Genomic DNA, 22,123 nt, shown 5'->3' with positions numbered 1-22,123 from the left:
ATTAATACCTTCAAGGTAGCAGTGTAAATGAAGTAAGGGAATTAGGCAGTCTCCAAAGATGAATGGGCTGTATTGAAGAGCAGTAGCCTAGAGCATGAGGAAGAAAAGGGTAGGTTGAGTATTAAGATGATTTTAATGAAACTAGCAGAATAGTTGATTGCACTCATTCATTGTCAGAGCCATTTATAAGTAGGGCAAAGAGCTGGTTGGAAAGAGAGGGACCTCATAAAACAAAAGGGAGGACTTTCTTTTACATCTAGTACTTAGATGTACTTGGCTTAACAGCTCCGTAATAGGAGGAAAAACCTTTATGGAAATGAAGAGGAAGTGAAATGGGTTTCCAGAAGTTTCTAAAGGTCAGAAATTTGTTTTTAACAGTAAAATTCTATGATGATGAATTCAAGAAAAATGGCAGATTAACTTTGGAATCCATTAAAGTAGCTTTTAGGGTCCACCTGTAACACTAAGAATAGGATTCTGTTTATTATAACCTTCACAGACAACTTTTTTTGTTTAGTTATCAAAAACCTATGCTATGAAACTTTTCCAATTTGTATTTTACACAGAAGCATAAACTTCATAAGAGTTTATACTGCATGTGCCTAGTATAAAAGTTTAACAACTGGCTCTTAGAAAATAGGCTTTGTCTTTTATATGGTAAAGGTCAGCTCTTAAAGTCTTATCAACAGGAATAGAGCACGTCCAGACTAACTCTTTAAGACTTCATTGGTCAAAATTCTGCTGTGACCGAAGCCCTAGCCTGTTCTTTGAGTGCTGTAATACTTTGGTAGAGGTGAAAGCTCACTTTAATTAGTTCAGAGTATAAGGTTGCCAGATACGATGTAGGATGCTCAGTTACATTTGAATTTCAGATAGCGAAGAATTTTTATTTGCTAAATTTGCAGCATTAGAAGAATGTTTTTTTTTTTTTTTCTATTTTGGTTCTCTGTTTTAGAATTTAAGTGACAAAACTTCTTGTAATTTGATGAGTTTTGTGTATTAAAAAATATTTTTAAAGTAGTTATAATATGACCAAAATTGTCATTAAAATGTGCATATTGCCATATTGCAAATTTTGTATGAGAAAATATATTTTAGGGTAGTGTTTTGTTTTGGTTACATCACATTTCTAGATAGGTTTTCTTCAGTTCTGTTTTATATGACAAAGTAGGGTTTTTTATTTATTCTTTAAAAATTGAAGCTATTTTCAGGAAGGATGTGAGCACAAGCTTCCAGATTGTTTTGTTGTTTTTGTTTTTTGTTTTTAGCAGTTCCCCACCCTCTTCTCCCCTTACCTAAAATCTTTTAAAATTTAGGGCACTGTTGTCTGAGGGCATATGATAAAGATGATACTGGGGCTGTTCAAGGATTGTCCTTTTTCAGATATTTGCCCTGGGGCTTGCAATATATTTGCATTCTTGGCTTGGAAGAAGAGAAGTATATGAATGAAGATGTGACTGGCCACACACCATTTTCCTAGTGGGCTCTGTTCTAATTTTCACTTCCTGAATTATAACCACCTGATTTAGAGAGTGAGAAAGCAGATGTTAGCTCTGCAGTTGAGGGATGTGATTTTTTACAGTTTTTTTCTTTTTTTACAGTTTTAATACTAAAAAAAAAATCATGGTTTCATGAGCTTTAGTTACAAGGCCTTTGACCAGAGGTGTGTTGCTGTATATTAGTAATTCAGTATAAGAGATTTTACCTTATGTCCTTTTGGTTTGAGCCAGGGTGAGGCAGCTAGAAAAATAATAATAATAAGAATTACTAGGTTCCAGGGTGGGGACACCTGGGTGACATAGTCTGACTCTTGGTTTTGTTTTATTTTTAAAGATTTTCATTTTATTTATTCATGAGAGACACAGAGAGGTAGAGACATAGGCAGAGGGGGAAGCAGGCTCCTCCCAGAGAGCCCGATGTGAGACTTGATCCCAGGACCAGGATCATGCCGCTGAGCCACCAAGGCGTCCCTGACTCTTGGTTTTTGGCTCAGGTTATGATCTTGGGGTCCTGGGATTGAGCCCCATCTGACTCTGCTCTTGGCATGGAGTCTGCTTGAGATTCTATTCATAATCATACCTATACTTACACATATTTATTTGAAGTATATTTAAGGCCGTTTTAAGAAGTGTTCAAAATCATGATTTTTATGAAACTAGAAAATTAGTATAAATTTGATGTCTAACACTCAGTTGGAGACCATATTACAGGATAAATAAACTGATAGACTCTGTCCCCACTATAAATATAAAATGTAAATAAAAACTGGGTTAAAAATGTTATTTTGTAGGACAGTGTAGTTGAGTAGAAAAAGCCCTGGATTTGGCAGTAGCCTTGAATTCCTATTTCCATTTTAATTGCTGTGGTTTCTATTTTTAAAATTAGTATAATAATCCATAGGGTTTTCATTAAATTAGATGATAATTTGTGGGAAAGTGCTTTATAACCTGCTATTTTGTAAAGTGGCATGTACGTATATCTTTGAGTTACAGGGCCCTGTACTTTATAAAAGTATTTACCCTTATAGGTTAACTGCAACTCTGGTGGTTCATAGGAAATTGAAGAGGAAAATAAAGTGCTAATGAGAAGGGCAAGATTATTTCAAGGTTGGTTTTTCTGACAAATGATGATTATATCTTAGAATGTGCATTTTATTTTGTTACTATTTTTAGAGGTGGGGAAGGGGCAGAGGGTGAGAGAGAATCTTAAGCAGTCTCCACACCCAGTATGGAGCCCAACCGTGGGCTTGATCTCACAAGCCTGAGATCATGACCTGAATCACAATCAAGAGTTGGATGCTTAATTGACTGAGCCACCCAGGTGCCCCTATTAATTTTTTTAAGACTGTTTCACTGAATCATCCCCCCTCTCCTGGGAAGGCTGATATTGAATTTCTGTAATCTTTGAAGTGTGCTTCCCAGTACTGCTGTCATCTCCAGTTAAATCTGGGTATAGGAACATCCTATTATCCCCTGTCCCCATCCCCTCCTTGCCATAGATAGAGGACAGAAGGGAAAGTCAAGCATATTTTGTGTCCTGTTTCTTATCTTCTTTTTTTTTTTTTTTTTTAAAGATTTTATTTATTCATGAGAGACAGAGAGAGAGAGAAAGGCAGAGAGAGAGAAGCAGAGACACAGGCAGAAAGAGAAGCAGGCTCCATGCAGGGAGCCCAACGCGGGCCTCGATCCCCAGACTCCAGGATCACATCCTGGGCCAAAGGCAGGCACCAAACCACTGAGCCACCCAGGGATCCCATTATGTCATGTTTCTTAATACATTTTTGTGACTCTCCTTTACAACCCTGAATGAAATTCATAGATGTTTTACCCTACCTACAATTTAAAAGAAAAATGCAGTGACGTAAATGTAACATAAAGGGGAAAATAATAATAAAATACTTGGTTCAGTCCAAATGTTCAGGCATGACTGCACAGGAAGGCAATGAGGTAGCCTACCATTTATATTCATATGTACAAGAACCAAGAATGTGACAGCTACAAATGCAGACTGATGTTGTCCTGCTGTAAAGGTGACACAAATACCACAGTGGCACGGCTACTGATAATATCATTTTCTGAGAAGGTGAACAACTTTTGGTGAAGTTCCAAATGAAACAAAGTCCAGTCTATTCTTACTTTACATGGTAATTGCATTCCTGGAAAATTGAGTGATGATTAAACCATTTAAGAATACTTTGTGTGTTATATTTAAAACAGGAAAAAAAAATAAAACAGGTTCTAGGCTCAGAACAACTTTTTGATCTTGAATGCCATTTGAAAGTTGTGTAGGAAGAGGTACATGTAAGACATTTCCTACTTTGTGGGATGTTGAGGATCTCTGGTCTTGGCTCAATAGAGGCTAGTAGTGCCGTCTCAATCATGTGTCAACCAAAGATACACCCACAAATTTCTAGAATGCTCCATAGAAGGCAGAGCAGTCTCCACTGAAAATATTTCCACGATTCTCTCTACTTATAGATATCCTCAGATATGGGATTATAGAACCTAGTCCCCAGGACAACCATTGGTCAAAGCCACACCTCTTCTAGGAATGGAAAGGCAAGCAGAGCAGCTGTTCACTTGTTTTTATTCTTTTTGTTAACATGTTTTAAAGCAGAGGCTGCAAACTCATTTATCACAGGAGCTAGGCAAGTACGGTTTGCTAAACTAGAAAATACAATACATGCTTTGGCTGAAAACACTGCAAGTTGGACTTCTAAAATTACTGTACTACTCAAATCAAACTGTCAGTGGGCCTTATTTTGCATGCACTTTACCAAAGGATTATATTATGAATTTTGAAACTTGAGATGTTGGATTAGAGTCCTGATTTTTGGCAATTCTTTTAATCCCTTTTTCCTTACCTGTGAATTAGGTGAATACACACCTCGCAGAGTCGTGTTAGAATGAGAGTGCATACCTCAATTACCTAGCATGATACCTAACATGATATGGGTTTGATAACATTTTTTTGTCACTAATATCCTTTCAGTTCTCTTGGTTTATTTTTTAATCTGAAAGCTAGCTGTGTGTTTTACAGTGATTATGAAATTTGAAATCTCTAATATGGGAGATATTCGCCCCTTTTTAATAGAAACAAGGAAGTAATTAAAATGAATTTTTTTGGTTAACACGCAAACCCTCAAACATCTAAGGTCTTTGGAGCCTGGTGCTGGTAATACGAAACATGCTAATTCCAAACTATTTCAGTAGATCAACCTTCTTAGTCTTTCAGGTTGGCTTTCAATTTTAGCATAGCAGTGATGATTTTAGCAATGCTATTACCTGTTTCTAAAGGTTTATTTATTTGAGAGAGCATGAGGCAAGGAGAAGCAGAGGGAGAGGAAGAGAGAAACCTCACTAAGAGAAGACCCTGACATAGGTCCTGATTCCACAACCCTAAGATCATGAGTTATGTGGAAACCAAGACTCAGGTGCTTAACTGACAGTGCCTGCCACCCAGGTCCCCTGCAGTGATATTTATTTTTGAACGAATGGTAGAGCAGATAATATCACTAGTACTACAGTACTTTATTGCACCTTCAAAATTAGATTATGCCATAGTAGTGACATTTTCATAGTTGTTGCCTGAATTAGAAATTGAGCAACATGATTTTCACCAGGAAACTTAGGTATATGATTTTCCTCCAATTGTTCAGTGAATGTCTTAAAAGTTCCATCTTTTCTTGGTTCTTGTAAAATGCTTTGAAGGCACGTATGTCTTGCTGTACATCTTGTTGTCATACTTTAGCAGCAGACATTTTTTTCTTCTTTAGGCAGTAAGACGGGGACCTAAATAATTAAGGCAACATGTGCTTTTATTCCTTTATTCCCACCCTCAGAATTCTGTTGTTCGTCTTTGTTTTCTTCCACAATATGATTTTGAGTCCTTTTTAAGAGCTTTGTACTTTAGTGTTGTGTGTGTGTAACATGTAAGTTGTATATTTTTAAGTCCTTTTTTCTATTTTCTTTTTTTTTTTTTAACAGTTGATGATTTTATTTTCACATTTCACAATACAAATGAAAATTGCCTTTTGTTTTTTTTTTTTTTTTTTTTGTCCCACTACTCCCCTGCAAAAACTATTCTCTCTTTGATAGGAAGTGGAAGCAAGTCTTCCTTGTGCTGTTAGAACACCCAGAGTCACAGCACATGATCTCCTGGTGAAGTAGAACAAGTAATATAAAATGAATATAAAGAGGTTCCTGTCTCTCCTTATCTGTCTGGTTGAGTCATTCCTGGCTGAGTGGGCATCATCATGGGACGGGCAGGAGGTCTCATCATTGGGGGCCCAGGCATCATTGGCATGTGCCCTCCTATAGGTGGCCTCATTCCAGGAGCAGGTCCCACTGGCATCATCCAAGGAAGAGGAGGGCCCATCATTGGCATCATGGGAGGGCCCTCCATATGGGGGGCTGGCATCATACCAGGGCGAGGAAGACCCAGGAGACTGGGGGGAGGTGGGATCATTGCCCCTGTAGGAGGAGGAGCAGAGAATGGAGTAGGAGGTATCTTTCCTTGTTGGAGTGCAGCGGTGGTTTTGTTGATCAGGCTCTGAGCCTGCTCTTCCATCCATTTCTAGTAGTCTTTCACATTCTCTTTGTGTTTCCTACCACTGCAGTGTGTCTTTCTCACAGATGGAGAGTCAGTCATAGGTGAGGTATGTTTCGCAGTAGTCACAATAAAACTTATGTTTTAAGGTATGTTTCTTACGTTACCTATAGCTTTAAGGTATAGGTATGTTGTTCTGCAGGCCGTTGGCCACTCCATCCCACGCTGCCCGGAAATGACCTATTTTTTTCTATCTTGATTTTAGTTCTTACCCATACCTACTTGGTCTTAACCCTTCTGGTATCTTCCATTGTTTCTCGATAAACATATGGTACTAATAAATTCATTTTAAAAAATATTTTATTTATTCATGAGAGACAGAGAGAGAGGTGCAGAGACACAGGCAGAGGGAGAAGTGGGCCCATGCAGGGAGCCTGATATGGGACTTGACCCCAGGACCAGGCGCTGAACCACCCAGGTGTCCCATAATTCTTTGTCCTGTTTTTTTTTTTTTTTTAATCTTTTGAGGCAGAGGGGTGGCAAATTTATTCTACTTGTTATATGTGAAGTTTAGTTGACTCATGTTTTTGTGCTGGAGTGTTAGCGTATTGTGACTTCTGGGTATTTTTGCTTTTCCTAATAGCTGTTTAATGATTTTCATTGTATGATGGGGATTTTTCTAACGTGCTCTTAAAATCTTTTAATTCCCACAAGGTCATAATGTCCATATTTTTTAGAAACAGCTCAGCTAGTCTTCGAGACCTAGTTACAAAGGAAATTAATTTCTTGTAGAACTGAGGACATCAAGGCAGAAAGAATTCCAGGCAGGTGGCTAGTAATGAATATTGATTATAAACTATAAGGCACTTGCTGTGGGCTGGTAAATTTTAGTGCTTCCCTGCAAAGCTACCACTTACTGTGGAGTGCACATGAAACATTCTGAACTGTCTGCCTATGGAGCATATAATTTGCTACCCAGTGGCAGGTAGACATTAAAATTCAATTATGGGGTGAGGGTGGTGCTAGGGGTAATCGGACTTTACAGCTGTTGGATGAAAGGGCAAATTTTGATGTACATTAAAAAAAAAAACACCAGAGTATACAGAGTAATAGTTCTTACTTTAGGAACAACATTAAACTATACTGAAAATTGCTGAGAAATTAAAAATTGCTGAGAAATTACCATTTGAAGTATGAGATGGCTGGAACTTGTATTTCAGTAACAGGTATGTATATTTTAGCAGCTTTAAAGTCAGAATGGGAAAGAATTTGAGTGGAATGTGTTCTTAGTAGTGTCACCTTACCATTCTGCAACACTATCCTTTGTCACCTTAACAGCTCAAGAATTGTACCAGGTCTTAAATTCTCAAAACACACTATTAGTAAAACTTGATGGGCCCAGTAGTACCAGGGGAGCCTAAGGTAACCGGATACATAAGCTTGTTAGCCGTATCTACCTAAAATAAAATGAATTTTTCATCAGGTTGAATTTTCAAAGGATAGATATAACTGTAGGAGGGAATATTACCAGATAGAGGATAAACCTTCCTTCCTGGGGTGGTGGTTAACCATTTTGAAATGGAATTATTTAAGTTTTTGAAAAAAGGAGAGAGTTACTGGATTAAAAAAATTATGAAAGGACTTGCTTACATGGTAATTTCAAATAATACCCAGGTGTATAAGGTAAAATATTAAAGTTCCTCCTTTTATGCCTTGATTCCCACTCCCCGGGAACAAGCACTATTAGTAGTCTATTGTGTATCTTTTCAAAACTTGTTTTATGTATACATATAATTTATAGACTGTAAAGCTCTAGTAGTATTAATTATGATATAATTTATCTTGGTATTTATAGCCTTTTTTGAATATGGTAATTGAAGTGACAGGTATTTTCACTTATGTTGGTGTACGGAGCCTCTAGAATACATCTATTGTTACTCATTGTTACTGAAAGGAGTTACATTGATGATGACTGAATTCTTTATATTGAAATTGGTCCACTGAGAGGGCCTTTTTCATCTGAACAGGGAAAAAGCTCTATTAAATGTAAAAGAACAATATATTACTGTATTTTTACCCTGAGACAATTTTTTTGGCAGAAATCTTGAATGTTCACACATTTAATATCCTGAGACAACTCTAATTTTTAGTGAAAGCATTTTGGATTCAGTTTTGCTGTCTCTTTTCAAGAGAAGCAGCAGTATTTTGTTGGTGTTTGGGAGACTAGGTAAGTAAATAACCTGATTGTCCACCTCATTGTGGAGGTGGAGGTACTACATAATCATGGAGTTAGAAGGTAATGAAGGTCTGAAACAAAGATGATCAGAATACAAATAAGTAATTATGAAAGGAGAAAAGAACGGTTTTGGATTGTTGGCTGAATTTTGGGATTTCTTGAGGAATCACAGGGGAACAGGTTGTAGTGGATAGAACATTAGTGAACAGGATTTAGAATACTTGGATTCTAGGAAGGGTGCTGCAACTGAATTAGAGCTTCTTAGGACCATGGTATATGTTAAGTGTCAGACTGGGGCAAGAATTAGATTTAAGTTTTCAACTTTTAGCAGCTAAAGTTCTTTTTTTTCTTTTTTCTTTTTATTCAAAAATTAAGTAGAATCTTAGTTTCTTAATTAGATAAAAGTAGAGAGCTGTTTAGAGAAAAGACATTCCTAATTGTTCTAAAAACTCCTTAGGATTGGAGGAGCGGAATTTTAAAATTGATGAAATGGGTGACTTCTTTGTAGGCCTACTAATGAAGCAAAAAGATTTTTTTTTTTTGCACAAGATATCTTACCTTTGGTTCATGATCTACTTGCTCAGTCTTGATATCTGCCTGGGAGAGGTCCTGTGGATACTTTGCAAAGTCATTGATTGAAATATTTATACTAATGAATTTGTCTGTAGTTGACATAAGAATAAGAGGTGATCCCTGTAAGCAGAATCTACAGAATAGCACAAAGATAATAATTTTACGACTTGGTAAAATATTTTTTGTTGCAAGATTTGTTAGACTCTTTAAGAGAAAGACGTGCTTGTCATTTGCCTCGAGTTTCGAAATCCAAGAATATGCACAAGATAGGCATACAGAGGTGTGCTGTTAGTTTTTGTCCTTAAGTGGGGGGAAATATTCAGTGTTTGGTGTTAGCAACCACTTTGGAGATCTGCCAGTAAGTAGAAATCTACTACTAAGTTTCAGTTTACTAGTTAGGAACACTTAAAACAATAGGTCACACAGTAATGCTAAGTACTTTTGAATTTCCATATAGATAGCTTAGATGATTGGGGATGGATGTAAATTGATAAAGGCCTGACCTGGGAGCACTGATGAGGAAGAGTAGAACCCACTGTGTGATAGTCATTTTACGATAAAATACTTCTGGGTTGCATACTGTATATAGGATGATATTTAGTTCTTGTCCATAGTAAACAAAATACTGCTGTCATGCAAAAATAGTGTAGTGTTTTGAACTCTGGAATAATAATTGCCAGGTTGTGCATCCTACTTCTGTGTATCTGTAGAATGGCAACAACAACTGTAAGCGGTAGACTGTATTTTAATGAAGTGAGTTAGACTATATATTTTGCACTCTGCTTGGCATATATAAATGATCAGTAAGGATTAGGTGCTGTTTTTTTGTGTTTTTTTTTTTTTTTTTTTTTTTTTAAGATTTTATTCATTTATGAGAGAGAGAGAGAGAGAGAGAGGCAGAGACACAGGCAGAGGGAGAAGCAGACTCCATGCAGGGAGCCCGACGTGGGACTTGATCCCAGGACTCCAAGATCACGGGCTGGGCCGAAGGCAAGCACTAAGCCGCTGAGCCACCCAGGGATCCCCCAGATTAGGTGCTATTATAATGAATTTATTTTCAGAGAAATGCAGTTAAATGTTAATAAATGTTCTTTCCCTCATAAAGGATTTTCTTAAAGGTTATTTTTTCAAAGAAGAAATTTCTAGGTTGTTTTTGATTCTGGGAAGTTTACAGGGAAATCGGAATTTCCTTCTCTTTTGGGATAGATGATGGCTGGCATCATTACCTAATTTGGAAAAGAATGGGAAAGTTGCATTCCAACTGTAAAGTAAAATCTCAAATCAAAATCTGTTTTTATTTTTTAAAACCAAAAATCTATTTAAATTCAATTTTTATTCCCTTGTTAGTATTAATGGATGCATGGCAAGAAAACAAACTGGCATTAGGGATTTGATTTTTTTTAAGTAAAAGTAACTTTTAGGGCATCTTTGGTAAATTCAAATATACCATAGTCTAGTTTTCTACAATTTAGGATTCTGTTGATACTCAGAAAGATGACTGATACTGTGAAAAATTCCACTAATCTAAGAGATAGTTTCATTCATTATACTGCTCATTAACATGCTAATTGCTAGTACATTTTAAATTGTTAATTGGTTGAAATTTAATGAAAGGGTTTTATCCTTTAATCCTCAGTTAATGAGAATTGTGTTTCACAACATTCTTTTAACAAATATTATTGACTTATTATATATACAACAAGGCATTGTGGGGATACAAAATTAGAGACCTATTCTTGTTTCCAAATAATTCACAATTATTAAAATATACTCTCACACAAGCACAGTACTGCCTTATGCATCTTCATGGATTCATAGAACTGCATGCATTTCAGTTTATTGACCATTTATATTTATAGAATAGTAGCTATTATATTAGAAAAGACATTAGAAATCATCTATTCCAATCTTATGATTATACAACTGAGGTTTCAGATTAAACATATATATTATTAAATGGAACAATTTCTGTACATTATTTATACTTTGCTTGAAGTTACAATTTAAATTGGTATGTCTAGCATTTTATTACCATTAAGTTTGGCATTCATTTCTGAAACACTATCAGAAATACATTTTAGAGAGTTAATACTAGCCTAATCTTGGCCTATTTTGTACCAGGGTTTGTAATTTTACTAGATATGATAATACTCTTGGACTACTAAGTAGGGAACTACCTTTGCAATATTGGGTTTCAGTGATCTTTGTATACTCTCATTTAAAACCAAGGCCGTAGAGCTTGAATATCTGTGCATACTTTATAGTAAGGCAAGAGATTCTTGTTAATGGGGGAATTGTCTTAGCTAAGGATGATATAGAGACTAAATAATATTGAATGTAGGAGAATAGGGTTGAGGACTTACCAGTTGTGATGGGGGGGAGACCCTAGAAATTTGGAGGTGCTTTGTAGGACTAGATATATTTAAATCTGAGGTATAGGTGTTTTAATAGAGGGGTTCTTGGAAAATTATTGCTCAGAGTTCTTGGGAAAAGTTTGTAAATCACAAATATACTGTATTTAGAGTTGAAGTTTAATTGACCTGGAGTTTTATTCTAAAATAGCTCCATTCTAATTGCTTGATTTTACATTGCACAACCTCCAGGTTTCTCATTAATAGATAATCATAATTCTCAATTGGTGCCTGTTGCCCCGTCACAATTATTCATAGCATCCCTTTTCACTCTTAAAAGTGTCCTGGTTTACTTGGTGATTTTTTTTTTCTTTTTTGTAAGTAGGCTCCATTCCCAGCATGGAGCCCAATACAGGACTTGAACTCACGACCCTGAGATCAAGACCTGAGCTAAGATCAGGAGTCAGACACTCCCCCCCCCCGCCAAAAAAAAGTCAGACACTCTACTGACTGACTACCCAGTGCCCCAAAAGTGTTCTGGTTTAGATAATAAATTTTGTGGTTGCCTTATCCATAAGTGTAATATCTGCCCTTGGGTACTTAATATGATGAAGGTATATGAAATGTCTTCCTGTGTCAGGTAATATGTTTTTCCTTAAGCTAAGCTATTTCTGTTTAGTAGAGTTAGGAGGGCATTGGTAAAGATAGTCTCATGGGAAGTCTGGGTGATCTCAAGGTTTTAGATGATTTATAGGCTAGAAAAGAGCCCTGTGTTTTCTGTGCTTGCATCAGAAACACAAGATGGGTGCATATCACTTAGCTTCTCTGGGCTAAACTAAATTCTCAGTGTTCAGAGGTAGTTTTGCATTTATGTGTCATTAAAAAAAAATTTATCAGCAATCAGAGGCATGTGGGTGGCTCAGTCAGTTGAGTGTCGGACTCTTGGTTCCAACTCAGGTCATGATCTCATGGGTTGTGGAGTTGAGCCCCGAGTCAGGCTCTGTGCTCAGCGGGGAGTCTGGTTGAGGATTCTTTCCCTCTGCCCCTCCCCCTACTCACATGTTCACATATGTGTGTTTACATGCATCCGTTCTCTCTCTCAAATCTTTATAAAAAAAATTTATCTGCAATCAGGTACTAAATGGCAAGGGCAAACACATCTTAGTACATGATTATAGTATTTTTCAGTTAGTATATTTAATTATTTTTAATGGGCTTTATTTTTTTAAAGCGGTTTAGGTTCATAGCAAAATTAAAAAGTACAGAGAAGTAACTGTATATTCCCTGCCCCCGCCCACACATAGAGCCATTTCCACTAACACCATTCCATCAGAGTGGTAGATTGCTTACAATCGAACCCACATTGATACCACATTATCACCCAAAGTCCATAGTTTAATTAGAGTTGATTCTAAGTGTTGTATATTCTAGAGGTTTGGGCACATGAAATGACCTATATCCATCCATCTTTGTAGTATATAGAATAGTTTTGCAGCCCTAAAAATTCAGTGTTCCACTTGTTCATCCTTTCTTTCCCTCCCCTTAGCCCCTGGCAGTTTGATCTTTTTATTGTCTCCACAGTTTAGCCTTTCCTACCATGTCATATAGTTGGAGTCATAAAGTATGTAACCTTTTCAGATTGGCTTCTTTACTTAATAATGCATTTACGGTTCCTCTGTGTCTTTTCATAGTTTGATAGCTCATTTCTTTTTAACACAGGAATATATATTTGATTTTAATAAAGTGTTCATGATAGTCTCTTTCTGAACAGTCTTAGTAAATTCCACAAGTAGGATCTTAATTCTTTTTTAAAGATTTATGTATTTATTCATGACAGACACAGAGAGAAAGGCAGAGAGACACAGGCAGAGGGAGAAGCAGGCTCCTCGCAGGGAGCCTGATGTGGGACTTGATCGTGGATCCTGGGATCACGACCTGAGCCAAAGGCAGTCGCCCAACTGCTGAGCTACTCAGGTGGCTCAGGTGACAGCAGATTGAATGTATGTTAAATTCCCATTAACGGGGTTAAAATTGCTTGTTGCTTTAAGAATTTGTACTGTGGCTCCCCTCTTCCCTGTTTAAACATAAAACTTTTCTTCATATTGTATTGCCCCTTTTGTAGATGCAGCTGAAATTCCAGGAATGAACTATAGCTATGTAAATTGTTGAGAAATTGAGAGAAATATAGATCTTCACGAAGTATGTAATACCAGATATTCCTTAGACCCTATTACTTAATCTTACCATAGAAATAATTTTGCCATTGTCATGACAAAGTAGTGGGAAAGCTTGCAATTTCAGTACAGTGTCAATATGATTAATAGGTGAAGGAATCAAATTTGTCTCATTTCATAACTCATTTTTAAAAATTCAGAATAAGACTGTTTTACTGAATATCTTTAGTTTTTTAAATTGCGAGACCATCAGAGTCTAGATGGAGTAGGGGAATTCCCTATTCTAGGCCATTGTCAAAGCGGAGACTCTTGGTCATTTGCCTGTGTGTTACTGTCTTTATTTTCCAAATTCATATCTGGTTAATCTTTATAGAAATATTGAAGAGGGGATGCCTTGGTGGCTCAGTGGTTGAGCGTCTGCCTTTGGCTCAGGAGGTGATTCTGGAGTCCTGGGATCAAGTCCCACATCAGGCTCCCCGCTGGGAGCCTGCTTCTCCCTCTGCCTGTGTCTCTGCCTCTCTCTTTCTCTCTGTCTCTCTCATGAATAAATTAAAAGAAAGAGATATTGAAGAGGACCAGAAGGCGAGGAAAAGAACATAAGTATTGCAGTATGTCATGGAAATAGGAGCTATATTCCTGGTGATTCCCATCCCCCCCTTCACTTGTTCTGTGGCGTATTGGTTTTGTTTCCAGTACTTTACTGCAGAGTGTAGGGTCATAGTTGGTTTAGTGTTGGGCTTTGGGCTGAGATTCCACACATTTTCCTTGTCAAAAGTTGAGAAAATTTGGTTGAGATTAGGTATTAGCTTCTGCCCAAGGAAAAATGTTTCCCAAGATAATCTTTGGAACTGGGATTCCTGGGTGGCTTAGCGGTTGAGTATCTGCTTTTGGTTCATGGCGTGATCCCTGGGTGCTGCGATTGATCCAGTCCTGCATCAGGTTCCCTGCAGGGAGCCTGCTTCTCCCTCTGCCTATGTTTCTGCCTCTCTCTGTGTGTCTCTCTCATGAATAAATAAATCTTAAAACAACAACAACAACAACAACAAAGTAATCTTTGGAACCAAATAGGTGCTGTTTTTATCAAAGGTTAAGGATTTTTTTGTAAACATGAATGGCATTAGGCATTGTCCTCAAGGAAAGTTGCTATTACTTTGGGGGCTTCTGGCATGGTTCCTGTGCCTTGTATCTGAGTCATTAGCAGGAAGAACATGAGAAGACCCTTCTTTTATATCTTCCAAAGCAAAGTAATAAATTATTTACCTGACCTTATTAGAAGTTGTCCAGATAGCGGAAGGGAGTTAATTCCTATTTTGGTGTATTTTATCCTAGCAAAAGTGTATTGCATTCAGTGGTGAATCATTTGGAAAGAAGTGTAATTATGTAGAAAGTTCCATTCTCAGTTCCTTTTTCATCCTCCCTGAGTGAGCTCATCTCCTCCCTTGGCTTCAACTTCCATCTAAGCTGATAATTCCCAAGTGCGTATTTCCAGCCTCCACCTCTCTTCTGAATAACAGATCCATATTTTTAACTACATCTGAACATCTCACCAGCATAGCTTATCCTGTATATATCTCCAAAGCCAACTCTCAGTCCGTCTTCCTTTTCCATTTACAGTATCACTCTTCACCCTGTGGTCAACAATTTTTGTTGATTCATTCCCTTAAACATTTCTCGCATCCATCACTTTCTCACCATTTCTACAGCTACCCTTACTTAGTTCAGACTCATGTTTTTTGTTTGGACTATCAAAGGAGTTTTCTAACTCCTTTCTTCTAATCTATCCATTATACTGCCACCAGTCAGACCAGTCACACTGCTTGCTCTATAGTAAAAAGCCCAGGCTTCTTAGCCTGCAGGAGGCTTGTCATTCTCCCTAAACTGTGAGGTTTTGAGGTTATAAACGGTCTCATTTTCCTGAGTAGCATGAGTACTTAACAGGTGCTTGGATATAAAAGCACTCAAAAAATGTTGATTTTTTTTTTCCCCAGCTGTATCTAGAATCGTTATGCCACTGTTCAATGCAGTGCTTATAACTGTTTCCTCTTGCTTACAGCAAGACCATCTCCCCTCTCCCCGCAACTGACAAGGCTAGACAGATTTCATGCATAAGTTTTCTGTGCATTTATCAGCTCTGTCCCGCAGCAAAATTAGCTATTTCTTCTGTTCCCGTGGTCTTTTGTAATCTGTTGTAGAAGTAGCTATTATCATTTGTATTGTATTTTGGTTATTTTTCTGTGTCATGTCTTAAAGTTTTAGCTCTCTTTATTTAGGAACAAAGTTTATTTTAATTATCCCTGTGGGGACTCCTGGGTGGCTCAGTGGTTGAGCATCTGCCTTTGGCTCAGGGCATGATCCCAGAGTCCTGAGATCGAGTCCCACATATGGGAGCTTCCTTCATGGAACCTACTTCTCCCTCTGCCTATGTCTCTCTCTCTCTCTCTCTCTCTCTCTCTCTCTCTCTCTGTCTTTCATGAATAAATAAAATCTTTTAAAAAAATTTATCACTGTGTAGTCTTTAGTAAATAAGCACTCAAAAAAAGGTAAATTGAATTAAAAGCATGCTTACAATTTATAGATTGAGAACTGGAACAAAGACAAGATAAAAGCCATTATTAATGAAGTCATAGTATTATGTGCTGCTAAAGTGAGCATAAGTCATAGTGAGTGATACAGTTGTTTAGCAACCATTTTTTGCCATATTCGCTCTTTTGGTTATGAATCAGACTCCGCTTCTAGGAGAGTAATTATATGGCTTCAGAAACATCTGTGTGGCTCCTATGCTCATATTTCTCTTCCATTTGAAAAAGCTGAAAAATTCAGCAGTTTCACATTAAGACATTAGTTGTCAAAATGTGGTCTGTGGACCAACAACACCAGTATCACCTGAGAACTTGTTTGAAATGCACATTCCCAGGCCCTACTTCAGACCTATTGAATCAAAATCTTGGGATGGGGCCTAGCATCTGTGTTCTAACAGATGATTGTGATGCATAATAAAGTTTAAGAATAGCTGCTCTAGGATACTGCCATCTAAGAAAAGTTTTGCTTTTGACATATAATAAAGTTTCCAGTGTGGTTTCTACTATAAGCTATTTATGCTTTGGAAATAATTCATCAGAAGAGAAGACTAGGACTATATTACCTAACATTCTGGGATGTGATTCAAAGATAGAATATCGCTATGTGCAAACTATTTGACTCTGGTTTCTGGGAATGGCTGTTTAAAAGAAGGCGGGTTTCAGGATGCCTGGGTGGCTCAGCAGTTGAGTGTCTGCCTTCGGCTCAGGGCATGACCCCCGGAGTCCCAGGATCGAATCCCGCATCAGGCCCCCTGCATGGAGCCTGCTTCTCCCTCTGCCTGTGTCTCTGCCTCTCTCTCTCTCTCTCTCTCTCTGTGTCTCATGAATAAATAATCTTTTTAAAAATAAAAAAAAATAAATAAAAGAAGGCAGGTTTCCTACCTCTTTCAGTTAAGCTCTCTTCTAGATTATATCCAGACTATCAGCTTGCACTGCTTGTGTTCATTGTCATTCTCACAGGAGATATATGATGATGAAAGAATGAGATGAATTGTATTACCCTCAGGAATGAGCTGAATTGTGTTATATTTAACATTTAAATCCTGATTGGATATTGTCAGGGACAGAAAGTGAATTTGTTACCAAAAGTTATAATGAATCTACAGGTGCCCAGGTGGCTCAGTCAGTTGAGCATCTGACTCTTGGTTTCAGCTCAGGTCATGATCTCAGGGTTGTGAGATCCAGCCCGGTGTTGGGCTCCACACTCCATGGGAAGTCCACTTGAGATTCTCACTTTCTCCCTCTGCCGCTCCTCCCACTTGTGTGCTCATGCTCTCTCCAAAATAAATAAGTCTTTTGTTTAGAAAGTTATATTGAAAATAAATATCTTTTAAAGAGTTAAAACAAAAGTTATATTGAATCTATAGGCAAGTGAATTTCACAGAAAAAATTGTTTTCATTTTGCCTTTAATAAATCCTAACTGGGGGGAAAAATAAATAAATAAATCCTAACTGGAGGGTCAGCTGAGGCATGCTCTGTACTGTTCCCCACCACCACCACTCAAAAATAATTGTTTTTGGCCTCAAAGTTCCATTTTGGCATAGTTCTAGATTGGCACATAGCTATTTTTGCCAGTCTGTTGGAATAAGAATTTTTATGAGCATTTGCTGAAATATATGAGGGCTTCACTGTTTGAAGCCAGACCTTTCATTAAGAACACCTTTGCGATACAGCCGATTTATATTCATTTGTCTATTTGTTTTGCTAGCCATTAAAAATCAAGCATTTTTCCTTTGTATACTAGCAGCTTGAGTACTATTTGTGGAGTTAAGTAGATTTCCTAAAGTTTTTTAAGAAGACTAACTTGATAGCAGTTTGTGGCTATTGTATTTTTCCCCTTGAACCCTTCCTTAGTTTTTAAAAACTAAGGTTATAGTCATTTTGATATCACGGTCAAAATGAGACCTGATCAATTATATTTAGCCTCACTTTCTTTATTCAAGATTAAATTAAAATGCCTCTTTCCTTCTTGGAGTGTGGAGGAAATGTTAGTCCCAATGAGTGTCTTTAATAATGAAGCTCTTTATTTCATACCTGTAAAAGACTTAAGTAGCCAAGATTTTCTGATAAATATCATATAAGCAAAGGTTTCAATCTGTTAGAACCCTTTCAAGGACATTCAGGGTCATAGACTGGTATTACTGAGCCCCTGGAGCATATTATATATACATGAAGAAATGCAAGATGGGACCAAAATTCTAAATTTTAGTATTAATTGCTGGCAACTCTGTTTAATGTCATTTCCTATTTAAAACATCTTTAAATTCTTTGGGTCAGTGGTTTTCAATGACTTATTCTTTTGGAAAGTTGAAAAATTAAGAAAAAGTACAATAGACAACCTGTCTTACCCATGGGCGAGTTTTAGAACACCCAGGACAGGTTTAAGTCATCCTTTGTTACAGACTGGAATGCTTGCATAAAGTGGCCATGTATATTATTGCATTTACAGCCATATAGGTTACAAAGTAATTTTACATACCGTTGTTCATGTGAACTTCACCATGACCTTATGAAGAAGGTAGGGGTTATTATCCTCAGTTTTCAGATGAGGAGATTGAGGTTGAAGAAGTTGAAGAATCCAGCCTAGATGTAAACCATGCCTCATTTCCCTGTAAGGCAGCTCTCAGCTTAGTAGAAATAGAAAGACCCTTATCTGTTCACTCATTCAGTAGCAGTACAGTTGAGACACAGATGTCAGACCTGGGGTCTGGGACACCCCTGTATTTATTACAGGCAAAACTTTGTTTATATTTTCTGAGATGGCCCATGGCTTCTTTTTATCATACTTCTAACCTTTTTTTTTTTTTTTTTTAAGTCACTGACTTTTAGACCCATGGATCTAGGTAGATCATGCTTGTTTAGTTTATCAGTGGGAATTGACAACAGGACTGAATGAAAATCCTTGTTGTTGTTGTTGTTTTGAAAATCCTTGTTGAAGGTCAATCATATCAGATGCGTATCCCTTCTCTGTCCTAAAATAACATTTGCATAGAGCTTTACAGTTTGCAGAACTCTTCCATATAAACTCCATGACTTTCACAACTACCCCATAAAGAAGATGGTGTCATTCCCGTTTGAAGAAATCGTTTAGCGTTAAGAGAATTTAAAGTGTGGAGATACTGACTCAAAAGCTGACACTGTTCGAATGAAATTAAACTTAATTTGACCTGGTCCAAAATCCCATAACTACCATTTTATCTTACATTTTGTGAATTCACAGTTTGACTTGCCCAGTGTTCAGTATCTTCCTATATATCATTATTGCTAAACAGCTTGATTTGTAATCAGTAGGTTTATACTTTTTTTTTTTTTTTTTTTAAGGAGAATCTTCTACTGCCTCTTTCTATTCTCATTACTCTTGGGCTTTCCACATTTTCATATCTCAGATTTAATGGTTTATAACTCTGGTAACATTTGCAAAGTCCTTGAGTCCATGCTGCTACTATCATTTCTCCACATTCTAGTTTGCTTTAAAGATAGGAAAGAATGAAGAATTCCTTTCTTTTTCATTGCTTTCTGCAATCTGTTTCCATTCTGGTCCTAATTTTATTTTAAAGGTTAATTTTTTATTGTTTCTTGAAGTTGGATTCTAATTTAGAACTCATTTTGGATGTAACGTTTCTGCTTCCCAGCCCTGTTGTGGAGCAGAGCTGAAGGCTACTGCATGTGGCCTGTTCAGCATTATTTCTGTGGAGACATGATAATTAACATTATTGAGTGCTTACTATGTACGAGGCACTGTTTTAAGCTGTGTTATTTCATTTAATCCTCACACTAACACTAGGTGGTTGCTACTATTCTTAGCCTCTTTTTACAGATTAGGAGAAGCTCACAGAGGTTAGGTCACTTGCCTGAGGTCATAGTGATTGACCTCCAGACAATCTGATTTTAGTTTGCCGCTTTTAATCACTAAACTAAATAGTTTCCTTCAAACTGGATTTCCTTATTTCTTCAAAGCAGAAGGCTAGCTAAAATACTTAGTAATAAACAGAATCTTAAAAAAAAAAAATGCTGAGCAGATTTCTTTAGCCATTTTGGTGGTATACTTTCTAAATAAAGGGGTGGGCCTTGGCATAGAAAGTAGTGATGAGGACAGTCCTAAACCTTGTCATGTATGCCTGATAGAGGTAGCTGTGAAAAGAATAGGTTTGATTTTGCGAAATGCTTTGTAATTTGCTGCCATTTCTACCTACAGGTCAGACTAATCCATGAGATCAGACCCAGATACTTCCTTCCTGCTGCAGAAAATGAGGTTATCCCATTTTCATCCACTCCCAGGGCCTCAGGCCTGCCTTACCCTTGATGGTTACACACAGAATGAGTGCATATGGATTTATGACTTGTCTTTTTGTTATGAAATAGTGATAATAATTCTTAAATTAACAGTAAGGATAGGCAATATACTACAAGGTATACACAGCCTTGTAGCAGTTCACAGCTGTTTAAACAGATTTGAAATATTGTGCCTATAACCACGTTAGAGATCAGCTTGTTTTGCTCAATCTTTTTCTCTTTTCGGGTAATATGATAGGAGAGTGTTTGGGGTGAGGTGGAGGGGAGAGAAATGTTTTCTTGTTCTTGGTTGTCATTTTCTCTTTATTAGGCATGAAGGAGACAACAGCATGAGCCACCCACAGGGAATTAGTAGTAAACAGGGGCTTGAAGCGAACAGCTGTTTAAAAAATAAATAAATAAAAAGTGACAAAAGCAGGCTAGATTTAAAAGCCTGGCCCTGGCGGTAGTCAGCTGAGAGAGAGAGGGAGAGAAGTTACTCTCATTACCTGTTCAGCGATTATTACCCTAGAGGTAAGTGAGAATTTCAACTGTAAAAATCAGTGATGGTCTCAGGTCCTGTGTGGAATTAGGTTAGCTTTTTTGCTTCCTTAGGGCATATGTAAAAGCAGTTTTCTTGGGATTGGGCTCAACTTGCTCTTCTGTGTTCCCTTTTTCTTCTCACCCGCTGCTACATATCTACACATCCAGTTTTTCCTGCCAGAGAGCTCCTCCTTTTCTCCGGCTGCTAGCCCCAGCTGTCATCTCCGCTTCCCATCTCCCATCCCCCATCCCCAGTTATGCAATTTTACATTACTGTTTTCCCGGTTTTACTGTATTCATTTTTTATACTGTGCTTGCTGTCCTCCTCCAACCCCAGCTTCTAGTCTTTTCTTTCCCCCAAACCTGTGACCACCTTTCAGCTTCCTTTATCATTGTTGAACTGAATGCTCTTTATTAGTTCTTTCTCACACGTATTTGAGATCTGAGCTCAGTTACATGTTATAGTGGGTAGAGATGATGATGGGGAAGAAGGGATAGGAGGTATTTTTCTGAAATTCAGGCTTTTCCCAAAATATTGGATGGGCTTTAACCTGGAGATCAAACAGATGCTCCTCGTGGCCTCCCAACTTTAGGCAGTCCTGTGCTCTCATGTTGAGGGCACATACTTGATTGAAAGCACTTGGTAATGAAAGGCAGGGCAGTGAGTCAGGCTCTGAGCTGTCTGCCCCCTCTTGCTGCAGGCTGGCTCTTCTCTTCTCCTGAATTGGAGCTAATTTTGGATGGATAATGAGGTAGATGGTTGCTAATAACTTTCCTTTGCTAATTGTGATTTCACAATACTTTGTAGAGATGTTTTTTGTTTTTCTCTTTTCCCTGCTGCTAGGAGGAGAAATGGATTTTTGATGCATGTTCAGCTATCAAGGAATCCTTTGCTTGTTTTTTTAAGAGGCAGTACAGTTTAATGAAAACCATAGACTAAGCTGAAGATCTGCATTCTGATCCCATTTTGGCTCAGGATTAGCTACCTAAGCAATCTTGGGCAAGTCCTGAACCTCTCTCTCAGTCTGCCCTATGAACCTTGTGAAACTATGTGAATGAAATATGATGTGATGCATGTGAAAGCACTTTGTAAACTGTTAAGTTTTATAAAAATTTAGGTACTGCCCTTTGTTAATTGCCTCACTGATCACAATACCAGAGAAATGCATCTAATGTTCTTAAACTCTTCCTTCCTATGAAGCCAGTCTTCTCAAGAGTAGGGGGATGAAATAATCAGAACTAGGGGGCAGTTTTGCTTCTGAGCCATCCATTCTTCTGTTTCCTCACTTTTTCCCTCTGCTGTCCAATACACACATACACCATTGCTTAGGGAACTCTTTGATCCT

At 37.6% G+C, this 22,123-nt stretch overlaps 1 protein-coding gene and 1 pseudogene across 1 annotated transcript in view; one reads left to right on the top strand and one right to left on the bottom strand.

The window, feature by feature from the left end:
• Window positions 1-22,123, top strand: part of NPTN (neuroplastin) — a 58,698-nt gene that overhangs the window by 9,398 nt on the left and 27,177 nt on the right. The gene's annotated exons all lie outside the window — the stretch shown is intronic.
• On the bottom strand, window positions 5,659-21,388 carry LOC112917991 (U1 small nuclear ribonucleoprotein C-like; annotated as a pseudogene).

The sequence above is a fragment of the Vulpes vulpes genome, unplaced genomic scaffold (assembly GCF_048418805.1).
Source record: "Vulpes vulpes isolate BD-2025 unplaced genomic scaffold, VulVul3 u000000746, whole genome shotgun sequence".
Taxonomy (NCBI): domain Eukaryota; kingdom Metazoa; phylum Chordata; class Mammalia; order Carnivora; family Canidae; genus Vulpes; species Vulpes vulpes.
This window is presented reverse-complemented; position numbering and strand designations above follow the sequence as displayed.